Below are 9,425 nucleotides of genomic sequence, written 5' to 3' on the forward strand. Positions count from 1 at the left end.
AGAAGCATGTCATTGCAGATAGGGGACTGAGTCTGTGACCTAGCTTGATTAACATCTTTTGGCAGTTTCTGCTAATGTGCTTTCTTTTCTTTACTGTATTTTTCTGATTCCTTTGTATCAGGGTTTTGGGTGTCACTTAGGTTTTGTCCATGAGATTCTGTGAGACACCATACATCGTTCTGAGGATGTGGGTCATATTCATGGAGTGCTTCTGGAGCAATCAGCTCGCTCGGCCACCCAGTTTCTGGAAGCACAGGCTAGTGTTTCTTCTTTGCTGGTGATTCTTCAGGCCATTTAATACCCTGCAGTGTAATTGTTTATCTGTGGGTCACAATTCATTAATGAGTCGTGAAATCAACTCAGTGGGACATTGCCAGCATTTTTGCTTACTGTGTTGGGCTAAAAATTATTTCTATTGTCAATAAAATTTAAATATTTTTCTCCTGAACCAGAATGGATTCTGTTTTGTGCAGCTGAACTGTGATCAATATTGAGTAACAATTTAATAAGAACAAACAGTATTACATGGCTACCGAGAGATATGGTCTTAGTTTACACTGTTAATATTAGTTACCTCTTACAGAAAGTCTGCTGTAACAGGTACTCCATAAACAGCTGGGTTTTTGCTTATACTGGAGAAAGTAGATAAAACCCATTGTATAGATGACAGAAACAGGCTCAGAGAGGTTTAGCAACCTGCATAACATTTTAGTTAATGATGATCACTGCCTTTTTTTGTGCTGCTATATCTGAGATGGTAACTTACAGAGAATGGAAATTTATTCTCAGTTTCGGAGGCTGGGAATTTCAAGATCAAGGCTCCAGCAGATTTGTCTCTGGATCCAAGATGGTGCCTCATTTCTGTGTCCTCCAGAGAGGAGGAATGTTGTGATCTCACATGGCAGACGACTAGAAAAGAGCCAATCCCACAAGCCTATTTTATAAGGGCATTATAATGCATTCATGAAGGCAGAGTCCTAAATGCTTTCCATTATGCTCTGCCTCCTAATACTGTTGCATTGGAGACTTAAGTTCCCAGCATAAATTTTGGGGGACACATTGAGATCACAGCAATGACTTAAAATGCAGGGCCTTATGCCTTTAAGTCCGTATTTGCAGTATCTTTAGTCTCTTCCAAGTGGTAGAGGTAGAGAATGTATAGTACAAGTGACGGTTTAATTTGTTCATACCCAGAATGTTTCCATCTGTGTACCATGCTTAAAGGAACATGTTCAGATATGAAGCTGCTCCAGAAATTAGAGACTTGGAAAATGCCCATGGGGTTACATGAAAGGTCCAGGATGTTTTGTTTAGAGAAGAAATGTATTGGGAATGGGAGGAATACGGGGGAAGAGGTGGCTATTCAAAGTCCCTGGGATATGATAGATGTCCTTAAAGACTTAAATGGGACTGGATGCAGTGGCTCATGCCTGTAATCCCAACACTTTGGGAAGCCAAGGTGGGCAGATCACTTCAGGTTAGGAGTTCAAGACCAGCCTGGCCAATATGGTGAAACCCTGTCTCTACTGAAAATATAAAAATAGCTGGGGATAGTGGCATGTGCCTTTAAGTAACCGCAGCTACTCGGGAGGCCGAGCAGGAAAATTGCTTGAATCTGGAAGGCAGAGGTTGCAGTGAGCCAAGATCGCACTACTACACTCCAGCGTAGGTGACAGAGCAAGACTGTCTCCAAAAAGGACCTCAGATGGAGTTAGCTTTGTCACATGTGACTTGAGGGACTAGAAATAGGATCAGAGGACTTCAGTATAGGAAGATAGTGGCATAGGGGCAGACTCGTAGAACTTCCCTAAAATAGCAAAATTGATGAAATAAAAGCAAAGTATGTGCCATATAAAAGAAAACTATTTAGGATTGTTGGAGACTCATTTTTCTGTGTTATTTCTATGAAGTTGGAATATAGTATTTTTGCCATTTGAAATGCAAAATTTAGAAAACATACAAAACAAGTTTATAGTGAGTAACTACAAACTAAGAACGTCTGAATAACCATTACCAAAGTGACCAAGCAGAATATTGCCAGTTTGCCAGAAGTATATTCCTTCTCAGGCATGTGCCACCTCTAGGGGCAACCCTTCTTTTGACATTTAAAGTAATTTCTTTTTTTTTAAAGTTTGCAACCTAAGTAAGCCTAAGTTCTGCTTTGCCTGGTTTTGAACTTTATCAGTGGAATCATTAATTTTGGGGTCTTGCTTCCTTTCCTTAACAGAGATTTTCTCCATGTTTCATGTAGCTGTAGTTCATTTATTTTCTTACCTTATAGTGTTCTGTTGTATTAATGCACCACAACCTTGCATGCCTGATATGAACCTGCCTTGGTCATGATGTATTACTGTTATTGCTGAACTTGGTTTGCTAATATTTTGTTTAGGGTTTTCTTTTTTATCTATGTCCATAGGAGAGATTGGCCTGTAGTTTTTCCTTCGTCACACTGTATGTGTCAGCTTTTGGTACCAAAATTATGCTACTTTCATAATGTAAATTGAGGACTATTCTTTCTCTTCCACTCCTGTCTTCCTCCCCTTTCATCCTTTCTCCTCTTCTCCCCTCTCCTTCCCTTCCCTCCCCTCCTGTCTCCTACCTCCAGTGCCTCTACAGTTTCTGACTTAACAGTTTGAAGAGTCAGTCAGTTGTCAAGCTCTAGACAGGTTATGTGCCTCTTTTCCTCTGATTGGTTTTAAGATTATGTGTTTGTATATATGTCTTTGGTTTTGTGCAGTTGCACTACTAAGGCATAGATTACTATTTATTTTTTGGGGATTCACTGAGTCCCTTAATCTGGGTACTGATACCTTTTATCAGTTCTGGAAGATCTCAGCTTTTTTCTCTTCTCTGCATGTTTTATTGTAACATTCTGAGATGTCTGCTCAAATTACAATTATAGTGGCTTATTCTCAATTCAGTTAAGGGATACATTTCTACCCACTACAGATATAATTAATACTTTTTTTCTTTTCTTGTGATGTCTTTGTTTTTGGCATTAGGGCCTCGTAGAATGAGATGGAATGTTTTCCCTTTGCTGTTTTTGAGTTCGTGAAGATTGTTTTAATTCTTTAAAGGTTTAGAATTTACCAGTGAAACCATTTGGGTCTGCACATTTCCTTGTGGAAAGCTTTGATTACCAGTTAAATGTATGTAATTGTTAATCGTCTGTCCAGATTTTCTATTTCTTCTTGAGTTTGTTTTGGTAGTTTATTAGTCAGGGTTCTCTCAGAAGGACAGAACTAATAGGATGTGTGTGTGTGTGTGTGTGTGTGTGTGTGTGTGTGTGTGTGTATGCGCACGCCCACACGCGCACCTTTATATGTATATGTGCCTTATATATGTATGCAATATATAGAGAGGCATATATATGTATATATAAAGGGGAGTTATTAAGTATTAACTTAGACGATCACAAGGTCCCACAATAGGGTATCTACAAGCTGAGGAGCAAGGAGAGCCAGTCTGGGTTCTAGGGCAGGAAGCATCCAGCACAGGAGAAAGATATAGGCTTGGAGCTAGGCCCATCTTTCCTTTTTCACGTTTTCTGCCTGCTTTATATTTGCTGGAAGCTGATTAGATTGTGCCCACCAGATTAAGTGTGGATTTGCCTTACTCAGCCCACTGACTCAAATGTTAATCTCTCTTGGCGACAGCCACACCCAGGATTAATACTCTGTATCCTTCAATCCAATCAAGTTGACACTCAGTATTAACCATCACAGGTAGTTTGTGTTTTTTCATTTCATCTAGGTTATCTAATTCCTTGGCATACACTTGTTGATAGTGTTCTTATAATCTTTTTAATTTCTACAATGTCAATAGTAATGTACCTCTTTCATTCCTGATTTTAGTAATTTGAGTCTTCTGTCTTTTATTCTTGGTTAGTCAAGATATTTTCAATAATCAAAAGTTGGTTTTGATTTTCCTGCTTTTTATATTCTGTACTTCATTTATTGCCTCTCTATGTTATTTTCTTTCTAATTGCTTTAGTTTTAGTTTCCTTTTCATTTTCTAGTTTCTTAAGAGGATTAGATTATTAAGTTGAGATTTTTCTCCTTTTTTAATATGGGCCTTTACAATTTTAAGTAAAAAAGAAAACAAACTGGTTTTCGAGGAGGCAGAAGCCTTATGCTAATGAGGTTTGGTTCCTGAGCTCATTCAGCTTTGCATTCCCATTTGCTAGATTCCTGTTGGGGCAAAGGGAGACCAGGGGAGTGTCTTTTTCTAAAGGCAAGTTCTACACTAGAAAGGAAACCAAAGTTATTTACAAGGAGAAGCATCATTTTCACATGTGGGACTGCACCTTATGATTTTCAGATTAACTGCAAACTGAATAGCAGTAACCATTTTACCAGTCTTAGCAATTTCCCAGCAGAATTCAGGCAGTTTTCTTTCTTGACAGACTGCCTCAATCCCTCATGATGCCATTCCTGTTCTTGGTGCTGTATGTACATCAGAAGAGAAATAACAGGAAGTCTCCTACAGACTAAGCTGATGCTTTATCAATTAATTTACTTCAGTGGCTATTTGCAGAGGAAGCCACACAGTATTATTTAAAAAGTTGGCTTGGCTGAGCAAGGAGGCCAGGGCCCAAGATCTGAGTTTCATAGCACCTTTTTTTCACAGTACTATACTTCGTGGCCACCTCCATCCCACTGTGCAGGAAATTGGTAACCTCAGCTTCTTTTTCATCTTTTCATATCTTATCAATGGAAGAATAAGGGAAGGCTGGAGGGCCAAGCTGTGCAGGCACCTGGAGTGTTGTGAAGTGAATACATGAGTTTGGGATTAATGGGCCTTGAATGTAACGCAAAATTAGAGTATTGAGTAGTCAGAGTAGTCACATAGACAGCATTCTCAGCAGAGCTCCTACCCTAGTCCCCATGTGTTGACTGTTGACTGTCCCCAGACCACCTATTTCTTACTTGCCCTTCTTTCCCCCCGTGTCTTCAACTCCAGCAGCGTTCCCTGGTAGGAGAGTACCAATAGTTCTTACTATCTGTGCCATCCAGCTTCGGTTCCCTCCCTACCATTTATTTCTACTGCATACCCTAGGCTAGTGGGGATAGACTATGAGTCACAGAACTACAGATTACATAGGATAAAAGTAACTCAGGAAAGGAAAACCAAACATTGTATGTTCTCACTGATATGTGGGAGCTAAGCTATGAGGATGCAAAGGCATAAGAATGATACAATGGACTTTGGGCACTTTCGGGGACGAGCGGGAGGGGGAGAGGGATAAAAGACTACAAATATGGTGCAGTGTGTACTGCTCGGGTGATGGGTACATGAAAATCTCACAAATCACCACTAAAGATCTTACTCATGTAACCAAATACCATCTGTTCTCCAATAACTTATGGACAAATAAAATTAAAAAAATCATAAGGCCAAAATTCGATGATAAAATGGTCAGCCCTCTGTATGGGTTTTGTGTCTGAATTCAATCAACCATGAATAAAAAATATTTGAAAAAAGAAATGGGTGGTGTGTCTGCACTAAACATGTGCAGACTTTTTTTCCTTGTCATTATTCCCTAAGCAATACAGCATTTACATTGTACATTTTGCAGAGCATTTACGTTGTATTGGGTATTTTAAGTAATCTAGAGATGATTTAAAGTATATTGGAGGATATGCATAGGTTCTATGAATATGACATAATTTTATATAAGGGACTTGAGCATCCATGGATTTTGGTATCTGCAGGGGGCAGAGAGATCTGGAACCAATCCCCCATGGATACTGAGGGACCACTGTATTAGCGGTAATACTTACAGATTCAGAGAATAGCTCTGGATATAGAGAAAACTTTACCCACAAAATCCATTCTAACATATATGTGATCATTCTAGTAAAGATAATAGTAGAATCCTTGATCAAGCATTTAAAACCATTTTACCTTCAGTTCATTAATGTAAAATATATATTGTTTTATTGGCAACTGACCAGGTCCTTTTATTTTTATTTATTTATTATTTTATTTATTTATTTATTATTTTATAGTCACTCTGTAGCCCAGGCTGGAGCGCAGTGGCAAGATCTCGGCTCAGTGCAACCTCTGCCTCCCGGGTTCACGTGATTCCCAGCTAATTTTTGTATTTTTAGTGGAGGCTGGGTTTCGCCATGTTGGCCAGGCTGATCTCAAACTCTTGACCTCAGGTGATCCACCTGCCTCAGCTTCCCAAAGTGTTAGGATTGCAGGTGTGAGCCACCATGCTAAGCTGATCTGGTCCTTAGAGCTGAGAAATACCAATCTAGTATTATCTTCCTAAGAAGAGAGGTGAAATGGGGAGGACTAACTTCTCAAAGGGAAGATAAAATGCCTTTTGTGAAATGATGCTTCTCCATTGGAGATAAATATGTAAGCAGTTTTGATATTGCTCTTTTTCTTACTGAAAAGAGAATGAAAAGGAAAAGAAATTATAACTGAAACACATTTTCACTGGAAGAATTCTCTCAAGAAGCATATGATTAAAAAAATATTAAAAACTCATTCTTTAGTGGCAACTAAACATAGTTAAGTTGGGAATAAGTTGGGAAGATTCTGAAAGATCCAGGATATCTCATAAAGAAGAAGTCCAATAACTACAAGAGTAAAATTAGAAGAGTGAAGACTAACAAATAACCAAATTATATCTAGGCTTGACCCTATGTTTTAAAAATGGGTTCACATATGAGTAAAGAAAGCTCTAGGAGAATATATACCAAAATGATGACATCTTTGGCTGTTGGAATTGCAGGTAATTTTTTCCTTTTTGCATTATCTATATTTTAACATTTTTTAAACATGAAAACTACATTACTTAAGAAATGGTTAAAATTTTATTATAAAATACTTTTGTTAAAATTTTATTGTATTTGCTACTTTAACAAATATTTTTAATGTTGAAAATATATGGGCCGGGCGCGGTGGCTCACGCCTGTAATCCCAGCACTTTGGGAGGCTAAGGCGGGTGGATCACGAGGTCAAGAGATCGAGACCATCCTGGTCAACATGGTGAAACCCCGTCTCTACTAAAAATACAAAAAAAAAATTAGCTGGGCATGGTGGCACGTGCCTATAGTCCCAGCTACTCGGGAGGCTGAGGCAGGAGAATTGTTTGAACTCAGAAGGAGGAGGTTGCGGTGAGCCAAGATTGCACCATTGCACTCCTGCCTGGGTAACAAGAGCGAAACTCCATCTCAAAAAAAAAAAAAAAAAAAAAAAGAAAAGAAAATATATGCAGGATGTGGAGAAATAGGAACACTTTTACACTGCTGGTGGGAGTGTAAATTAGTTCAACCATTTTGGAAGACAGTGTGGCGATTCCTCAAGGACCTAGAAATAGAAATTCCATTTGACCCAGCAATCCCATTACTGGGTATATATCCAAAGGATTATAAATCGTTCTACTATAAGAACACATGCACACGAATGTTCATTGCAGCACTGTTTACAATAGCAAAGACCTGGAACTAACCCAAATGCCCATCGATGATAGACTGGACAGGGAAAATGTGGCACATATACACCACGGAATATTATGCAGCCATGAAAAACGATGAGTTCGTGTCCTTTGTAGGGACATGGATGAACCTGGAGACCATCATTCTCAGCAAACCGACACAAGAACAGAAAATGAAATACACATGTTCTCACTCATAGGCGGGTGTTGAACAATGAGAACACATGGACACAGGAAGGGGAGCACTACACACTGGGGCCTGTTGGGGGGAATAGGGGAGGGACAGCAGGGGGTGGGGAGTCGGGGAGAGATGGCATGGGAGAAATGCCAGATATAGGTGAAGGGGAGGAAGGCAGCAAATCACACTGCCACGTGGGTACCTATGCAACTATCTTGTACTTCACATGTACCCCAAAACGTAAAATGCAATAAAAAAGTAAAAAATAAGAAAAATAATAAAATATATGAGAACATTATAAATTACAGGTTTTGAAGTAAAAGATGGGCCTGATCTGATGAAAAAATAGTAACTTTGGGAGTTTTACATCTGAGTTTAAGTTCTGCTCTTTTACTAACTAAAAGATCTTCAGTAAATAAACGTCCAGATCCTCAACTTTTATCATAAAGAGATAATCGCTGGAGTCTACTCCCCATCTCCTGTTTTTGAATCTTGAATAAGATGACTGTACAGCTGTGGCAAATTACTGCCACCTGGTGGCAGTTATCTAAAGTGAGCTGGCTGTATTTAAGGGATAGAATCACCATCATGCATGCATACTTGTATTTGCTGAGCGTCTATGTGCCAGGCAAGTGTCAGCGTTATTGTTTATCCAATTTAGTGTTTTTCTAGATGACATAGGTTAAGCAACGAAGACAAGAGCTGTCACATGCTAGCTGTGTGACCTTAAGGACATCATTTAACCTCTTGAGTCTGCCTTTCCATTTAACCTCTTGAGTCTGCTTTCCATGTGAAAAATAAAGTTAATAATATCCACCTTACATTATATGAAGATCTAGAGATGATGAGTATAAAGTATCTTACACAGTCAATGGCATTATATGAAGATCTAGAGATGATGAGTATAAAGTATCTTACACAGTCAATGGCAAAAAGTATTTGGTCAATAAGTGGTAGTAATTATCCTTAGGAAAGTTACCATCTCTAGAAGGGGAAGTAAGACAAATATAGGCATATGTGATGTGCTATGAAAACACAAAAGAAGGCACAAGGTATATTGAAGAAATGGCAAAACCAAAGTTCCAACTGACTGGAGTATAAAGGAAATGTAGGGAATTGTTGGTAACTCTTCTCTGCTCTAGAGGGTCCTAAATGTCAGGGAAGCAATGGCCGGCCACAGAAGAGTTTTGGACAAAGAATAATATCACTAGAGCTGAGCTTCAGGAATATTGGTATTAATCAAATGTCTGACAATGAGATTAAGAAGCCAGGTAAGGAGCACAGGATGGCAAAAGAAAGATGGGTGGAGACTGGGCATGGTGGTTCGCACCTGTAATGAAAGCACTTTTGGAGACTGAGGTGGGCAGATCGCTGGTGCCCAGGACTTCAAGACCAGCCTGAGCAACAGCAAAACCCAGTCTCTAAAAAAAAAAATTAGCCAGGCATGATGGCTGCTGGAGGCTGACAGATGGAAGATTACTTGAGCCCAGGAAGCTGAGGATGCAGACCTTTGGTAATTAACCTAGGCAATGAGTGTGGCACGATCACACCACTGCACAGCAGCCTGGGCAACAGAGTGAGACTCTGTCTCAAAAAAAAAGAAAAGAAAAAGAAGAAAGAAAGATGGGTAGAAATGACACTGAAAAACTGCAACTCTGCAGTTTTGACTGAATCTTTACAAATGAACTACCTGAGACAAAGGAAGCTAAGATGTGTTTGGTGTCAGGACACCAACCAGCCATAGCAGTTGTAGGACTAAACTCCAGGGTTCCTGGTCTGGGTCTAATACCCTTT

The sequence above is a fragment of the Callithrix jacchus genome, chromosome 8 (genome assembly GCF_049354715.1).
Source record: "Callithrix jacchus isolate 240 chromosome 8, calJac240_pri, whole genome shotgun sequence".
NCBI classification, from domain to species: domain Eukaryota; kingdom Metazoa; phylum Chordata; class Mammalia; order Primates; family Cebidae; genus Callithrix; species Callithrix jacchus.